This window comes from Benincasa hispida, chromosome 1 (assembly GCF_009727055.1).
Source record: "Benincasa hispida cultivar B227 chromosome 1, ASM972705v1, whole genome shotgun sequence".
NCBI classification, from domain to species: Eukaryota; Viridiplantae; Streptophyta; class Magnoliopsida; order Cucurbitales; family Cucurbitaceae; genus Benincasa; species Benincasa hispida.
Genome location: NC_052349.1, coordinates 37929359 through 37938076, shown reverse-complemented (window position 1 = coordinate 37938076; position 8718 = coordinate 37929359).

Genomic DNA, 8718 nt, shown 5'->3' with positions numbered 1-8718 from the left:
TCATTGCTTAACTAGATGTCATAAGGGATTCATGTTAGTTTTGCTAAAACCTTATTGGATGTTGTTTTGTTTTTACAACGGGTATTTGCTTAAAACCTAACGTAGGTCAATGTGTTTTTCTTTTCAGCAACTCGTTAGTATTTCCGTTTAAAGCTTTTAAAATGGCCGATTATTTACAGTGGAAAGAATCGTGTGAAACGAATTTCGTGGCAATGGCCTCCATCCCACTACTCTCCAAAAGAGGAGATAAGATAGTAAATATGATTTATTGGTCTTGGAGACATGTCTGGTAGAGAATGATGATTCTGCCTGGATCCTCGATTCAGGTGCTACCAATCATGTCAGTTCATCTTACCAAGGATTCAGTTCCTGGCAAATGTTGCCACGGGGAGAGATGACTCTTCGAGTTGGTACCAGTGAGGTTGTTTCAACTGTTGCTGTAGGCAGGCTGAAGTTATTTGTTGACAAGAAATATTATCTATTATTGGATAATGTTTTTGCAGTTCTTCATATTAAGAGGAACTTAATCTCAGTTTCTTGTCTCATTGAATAAGGCCACACTGTCTCCTTTTCTGAGAATAAAGTGTTTATTTTCAAGAATGGAATGGAGATTGGTTATGGTTCAATGGAAAATAACTTATATGTACTCAGATCGTTAGTCATAAAAGCCTTATTTAACACTGAAATGTTCAGTACGGTAATAACAACAAAAAGATCAAAAGTTTCTCCTAAGGAAAACGCCCATATTTGGCATCTTAGGTTATGTCACATCAACCTCAATAGGATTGAGAAGTTGGTGCAAAGTGGACTTCTAAAGAGTTTAGAAGAAAACTCCTTGTCGATATGTGAATCATGCCTCGAAGGCAAGATGACCAAACGACCTTTTACTGGAAAAGTTTACAGAGCCAAGGAAGCCTTGGAGCTTGTACATTCAGACCTCTATGGTTTGATGAATGTTAGAGCTCGAGGCAGGTATAAACATTTCATTTCTTTCATAGATGATTATTCAGGGTTTGGGTATCTCTTCCTAATGTATCGTAAGTCTGAAGCCCCTGACAAGTTCAAGGAGTATAAGGCTAAAGTTGAAAACTTGTTAGATAAGAAGATAAAAACACTACGATCTGATCGTGATGGAGAGTATATGGACCTGCAATTTCAGAGCTATATGATAGAACATGGGATTGCATCCCAACTCTCGGCTCCTGGTACATCTCAGCAGAATGGTGTATTAGAAAGGAGAAACAGAACCTTGTTGGACATGATTCGGTCTATAATGAGTTATGCTCATCTTTCAGACTCGTTTTGGGGTTATACTGCAGACTACATGTTATATCCTGAACAACGTTCCCTCGAAAAGTTTTCTGAAACACATTTTGAGTTATGGAGAGGCTGTAAAGGTAGTTTACGCCACTTCAAGATTTGGGGTTGTCTGACATGTGCTAGCGACTAACCCAAAGAAGTTAGAACCGTGTTCGAAGGTTTGCCTCTTTGTAGGCTACCCCAAAGAAACGAGAGGAGGATACTTCTATAATCTGAGTGAGAACAAAGTGTTTGTTTCCACAAATGCTATCTTCTTGGAAGAAGATCACATGAGGGATCATAAGCCACGAAGTAAGTTCGTTTTACGTGAGATCTCAAGTGAGACTGAAACTGCTGAGGGTTCAACAAGAGTTGTTGAACAGGCCGACAGATCCACAAGAGTTGTTGAGGTCGAAACGTCTAGTCAACCAGCTCAAGAGTTGAGACTGCCTCGACGTAGTGGAAGGGTTATGAACCCATCAGATCACTACATGGGTTTGATTGAAGCCCAAAACGTCATTACGAATAATGGGGTCGAGGATCCGTTGTCTTTTAAGAAAGCAATAGAGGATGTTGACAAAGATGATTGGGTTAAGGCCATGAACCAGGAAATGGAGTCTATGTACTTCAATAATATATGAGAGCTTGTTGATCCATCTGATGGGATAAGACCTATTAGGTGTAAGTGGATCTATACGCGCAAGAGAGGTGTGGATGGAAAGGTGCAAACCTTTAAGGCTAGGCTCGTAGCAAAGGGTTATACCTAGGTTGAGGGAGTTGACTATGAGGAAACTTTCTCACTTGTTGTCATGCTGAAGTCTATTAGGACTCTTCTGTCCATAGCCACATTTTATGATTATGAAATATGGCAAATCGATGTCAAGACTGCCTTTCTTAATGGTAATCTTGAGAAGACCATCTATATGACTCAAACAGAAGGGTTCATAGTTCCAGATCAAGAGCAAAGAGTTTGCAAGCTTAATAGGTCCATTTATCGGCTGAAACAAGCATCTAGATCTTAGAACATCAAATTTGACACTGCTGTCAAGTCATTTGGCTTTGATCAGAACGTTGATGAGAGTGTTTACAAAAAGATCATCAACAGCTCATTAGCTTTCCTGGTACTGTATTGGATGATATCCTACTCATTGGGAATGATGTAGGGTATCTGACTGACATTAAACATTAGCTAGCTTCCCAGATCCAAATGAAAGATTTGGGTGAGGCACGATATGTTATAGGGATCCAGATCTTCCAGGATTGCAAGAACAAACGGTTAGCCCTGTCTCAGGCATCGTACATTAATCAAATGTTGATTAGGTATAGGATGCAAGATTCCAAGAGGGGTTTGTTACCCTTCAGGCATGGAATTATTCTGTCTAAGGATCAATGTCCTAAGACACCTCGAGAAATTGAGGAAATGAGATGGATTCCCTATGCTTCTGCTATAAGAAGCTTGATGTATGCAATGTTGTGTACTAGATCCGACATTTGCTATACAGTAGGGATTGTCATTCGGTATTAGTCCAATCCAGGATTTGATCACTACACGGCGATCAAGACGATCCTCAAGTATCTTTAGAGAACGAAGGACTACATGCTTATGTATGGAGATAAGGATTTAATCCCTACAGGATACACAGACTCTGACTTTTAGACCGATAGAGATTCTCGCAAATCGACATCGGGGTCAGTGTTTACTCTGATTGAAGGGGCTATAGTTTGGCGAAACATCAAGCAAGGATGCATCGCGGACTCCACTATGGAAGCCAAATAGATAGCTGGCTTGTGAAGCAGCTAAAGAGGTTGTTTGGCTGAGGAAGTTTCTTTCAGATTTGGAAGTTGATCCAAATATGGATTTGCCTATCACACTGTATTGTAATAATAGCGGGGCTGTGGCAAATTCGAAGGAGCCTCGGAGTCATCTTCGGGGTAAGCACATCAAACGGAAATATCACCTGATCAGGGAGATTGTGCATCGCGGTGATGTGATAGTCACGAATATCGCATCGAAGCACAACATTGTTGATCCCTTTACAAAGGCCCTCACGGCCTAAGTGTTCGAAGGTCACCTGGAGAGTCTGGGTCTACGGGACATGCGGCATCTTGTCTAGGGCAAGTGGGAGATGATACTGGGGTATGCCCTAGTTTATTGTATATTGTACATTTTTTTATTGTATTGTACATTAGTCTCTTGAGTCATTAGGACAAGTGGGAGATTGTTGGGATTGGTGTCGTAGTTCTCCCGAGGTCTCGTTGTTTTGTAAAGATACACATTATTCAATGAATAAAATATGTGTTATTTAATTCTGGCATTTACTTATATCCAATAAACAAAGGTCATTGGTTATCTTATCTGAACTTAAGCATGTATATGTGATATACAAGTGGATCATACCTTAAGTGATAACCTAAATAGGTCTGTAGTATAAGGATTAAGGTGTGATACCTTATCCTGGTGACACTACGGATACGCCCGCTTTGTAAAGGTTTGCAAGTGTTGTAAACTACTACAGATGGTAGATCCTGACCATTCATGTGGAGACGTGCGAGCAAGGGTGTCCTATACAAAGAGTTTGTATAAGACCTTGACTACGAGATGACTAGACTCTATATATAACGTCATTGATACTAGAGACTTACATCTTACCTAAATGACCATAGATGACACGACCTTAATCCTGAGTGTTTTGGGAACTCCTGCCTTTAAGGGCGGTCCTTTGATTAGTATGGATGAGAGTGACCAGATTGCCAACTCAACATGCCTACCTTTTTGGGGACTTGTCTGATATGGGAGCTGGGAACTCAATCCACAAGATGGAATTCACTTCTTTCTTGAAGCAGGGATAAGTCTCCCTTAAGGGCTGATTCCGGGGCATGAACATAGTAGCCACTGCTTCTCTTTTGAAGAGAAGACTCAGTCATAGTAGGACTATGACTTATGTTCATTAGAGGAATCAGTGGTACTTAAGGAGACAGATGTAATTACAGGGCATAACGGTTATTGGCTCAACTGTACTTACGAGCGATCTGTGAAAGGTTATTACACTGCCAATTGGTTAAGATGGACACATAAAATATCTGTGGTATGAAAAGTTCAGCTATCGGTCTATAGTGGAGTGTCTGGTAGTTAATGAATGGTGGATCCCGTGACTAAAGAGTTTAGTCAGTTATTCACGTATCATTGGAGCTTCGAGCTACAGGTCCATAAGGTTCCCTTGGTAGCTCAATGGATTTAGTTGAGGATTAGTTCTTGGTGTTGATTTGAAATGTTCAAATTGACAAGAGTTATTTTGATTATATATGATATAATCGGTATAATGTATGAGATATGTCTAGTGGAGAATTGATGTAAATGAGATTTACATATAGTACCATGGAATAGAAAAAGAACTATGGTCTATATGTTTCATGAGATGAAATATTAAAACTATAGGTTATAAATATAGTATGATAAGTTGGTTATCATTTATATTTATAATAATATTAATTATTGGATTCATGGTAACTGTGAGTTTAAAAGGAAAATGGTTTTCTATTTTTAAAAAGATGATTTACAAACGTTGAAAAGTTTTCGTAAAAAGTTTTTTGAGTTTTCTCTCTCGCGCAAAAGAAACACACGTAGTCGTCAAGTAAATACGAATTTACTAAACGATGACTAGGGCGAGCTAAACGATCGTGCAGTGGCGAGCTAAACGATCGTAAAGTATTTATCAAACGATCATATAACTAGACGATCACTTGCCCAAAGTGAACGATCGTGTAGTGTCTGTAGACGACAGACCGAGCTAAACGATGAGCTAAACAATCGCATAGCTTTTGCTAGACGATCGCTTAGTTTTATCTAAATGATTGGGCATCGACCTATACGATAGGTTTCTGCCATCTTCTACTTGCCCAGTCGTGTACGCAATCGGTGTTTCCTCTTCATCTACCTCATACCAAGTCCGAACAGAGCCCACCTTCTGGATTCTCACACCAGAATACCAAGGTAGCCTTATTGGTTGTGTCATACTCAACTCGAAACTGTCGAGGTTTTTTGGAGGTCGTTCGTGCTATTGCTGAGGAGTTCGTGACCAAGGCGATCGTGGTGTTTATTGTTGTGTTGCGGTCGTGTAAATCGAGCATTCGAAGTTGCTGTTGTTTGAGCAGTCGTGCACAAAGGAGCGTGGAGACACATCTGCCATTGTTCATACATTTTTTCCCTTTGTGCATATTTAGTTATTCATGCTATAATTTCTGTATGAATTGTATAATCGCTTGTTTGAAGTCGACTGTAAATGTTATGTTCATTCATGATTGTGATTTGGAATAGTCTTGTTCCGTTGCTCATGGAAATCTTGAATCCGATTTCCTTCATTATGTCCACTGGATATAATCAGTCAATAGTGCAATGACCCTTTACAAATCACTCATAAGTACAAGTAGGCCAAAAGTTACTATTTTGTCCCTGTAGTTACATCTAACTCCTTAAGTACCACTAGTCCCTCAAATGAATAATAAGTCATAGTCCAACTATGACCAAACCTCTATTGGGTGTGGCGCCACATTGTTCAAGCCCCAAAATCAATCTTTAAGGGAGCAACTTATCTACTTACCCAGACGTTAGGGAATGAGTGAATTCTGTTTTTTATAACTATGTTCCCAACTCTTCAATCAAATGAATCCCCAAAATGGTAGGCTTATCAAGTCGGCGATCTGGCCAATCTCATCCATACAAATCAAATGACCACCTTCATAGGTAGAAGTTCACAACTCACTAAGGATTTAAGTCATTTCACTTATAATCATTTTGGTGAAATGTAAGTATCTATTATGAATAGTGTTATATAATGAAACTAGTCATTTCGTGGTTCGATCTTATACAAACTCCTTTGTATAGAACATCCCTGCTCACATGTCACTACATGAATAATTAGGATTAGATCATTTGTAGCACTATACAACAATTGTAACATCTACAAAGTAGGTTATATTCATAGTGTCACCAGGATAAGGTACCCAATGTTATCCATTTACTACAGACTATTTAGGTTATCACTTTAACATGATCCACATGTATATCTCTACATACATGTTTAAGCTACAGATGATAACCTTGGATGTTAATTTATTGGTTTGTGGGTTAATGCTACTAAATGTCGAATAAAACATCTCATGTTTTATTAAATAAATAAAATTTCGTACATTACAATGATAAACTACATGACCCACAAGATTTAGGGCATCAACTCCAACAGTAAGATCATATTGAATGAGCTTTCCAACGAAGCTACAAATACTTTAACAGAAGTTGTTGAAGAGGCTGATACTTCAACAAGATTTGTTAAAGCTAGCACATCTAGTCAAGCACATCCTTTTCAGGAGTTGAGAGTGCCTCGACGTAGTGGGAGGGTTATACTGCACGTATATGGGCTTAACAGAAGCTTAAGCTATCATAGCAAATGATAGTGTCGAGGATCCATTGTCTTATAATATAAACAATGCATGATGTGGACAAAGATGAATGGATTAAAGCCATGAATTTGAAAATGGAGTCTATGTACTTCAATACTGTTTGGGATCTTATAGATCAAACTAATGGGAGTAAAACCTGTAGGTTGTAAATGAATATACAAGAGGAAAATAAAAACCTGTAGATTGTAAATGAATATACAAGAGGAAAAGAGGTGTAGATGGGAAGGTGCAAATCTTTAAGGCTAGACTAGTGGCAAAGGATTATACCTAGGTTGAGGGAGTTACCTATGAAAACACTTTCTCACCTGTTGTCATGCTTAAGTCTATTCACATTATTTTATCCATTACCACATATTATGACTATGAAATATGACAAATAGATGTCAAGACTGCATTTTTTAATAGTAATCTTGATGAGACTATCCATATGGTCCAACTAGGGGTATTCATTGACCAAGATCAATAGTAAAATTTTGCAAGCTTAATTGGTCCATTTATGGACTGAAATAAACATCTAGATCTTGGAATATAAGATTTGATACTACGATCCAATCTTATGGCTTTGATAATAACATTGCCGAAACTTGTGTCTACAAGACATCAATAGTTCAATAACTTTCCTAGTTTTATATATGGATGATATCCTACTCATTGGGAATGAATTAGGTTGTCTTTCTAACGTTAAGAAATTGTTGGCTGCTCAATTCCAAATGAAAGATTTTGGAGAAGCATAGTTTATTTTTGGGTTCCAAATTATCAAGACCATAAGAACAAAACTTTGGCCTTGTCTCAAGCATCATATATCGACAAGATGCTTGTCAGATATTCGATCAGAATTCCAAAAAGAGTTTATAACCTTTCAAACATGTAATTATCTTGTCTAAGGAATAGTGTCTTAAGACACCTCAAGAAGTTGAGGAAATTAGACGGACTCTCTATGCATCGGTATTGGGTAGCCTAATGTATGCTATGTCGTGTACTAGGCCATACATTTACTATGCAGTTGGATTGCCAGTAGATATCAATCCAATCCAGGATTCAAATCATTAGATTGTAGTTAAGACAATCTTCAAGTATCTTAGGAGAACAAGGGACTATATGCTTGTGTATCGTGTTAAGGATTTGATCCTTATAAGATACACTGACTCTGATTTTCAAACTTTGATAAGGATTCTAGGGAATCCACATCAGAATCAGTGTTCATTCTAAATGGAGGAGCTATATTATGGTGTAGTGTCAAGTAAGGTTGTATTGTTGACTCCACCATTGAGGTTGAGTACATAGCTGCTTGTGAGGTTGTTAAGGAAGCAATCTGGCTTGGGGAGTTTTTGACTAATTTGAAAGTCATTCCAAACATGTCAATGTTCATCACCCTTTACTGTGATAATAGTTGTGTTGTGGCGAATTCTAAGGAACCCAGGAGTCACAATAGAAGAAAACATATAGAGTGCAAATACCATCTAATATGGAAGATTGTGCAATGAGGAGACGTGATTGTCGCAGAGATTGCTTTGGAGCACAACATTGTTGATCCATTTATAAAGGCTCTCACGGTTAAGATTTTTTAGGGTCACCTGGAGAGTCTAGGTTTATGAGATATGTGTCACTTGGTCTAGGGTAAGTGGAAGATATGTATTAGGTATAGTGTATGCCCTAATTTATTGTATTGTATAGTGATGCGTTATTTTATTAAGTGGAAATATAGATGATATGCGTTGATGGAATTGCATTGTGCACTCAAGTTTCCCCAGCGGAATTCAAGTGTAAATTCCTCTGAGTTTCCTGGTAAATCCAGGGTCGAACACAGGGACTTGTGAAAAGAGATTGCGTTGATAATTTTTTACGAAAACTTTGTAGTAACCGGGAAAATAAATAAAGTGTTTGGTTGTTGATTGCGTTGATTAAAAATAAATAAAAAATGCGGTAGAGTTTGAAAAGAATTAGAAAACGGGAAATGAGATG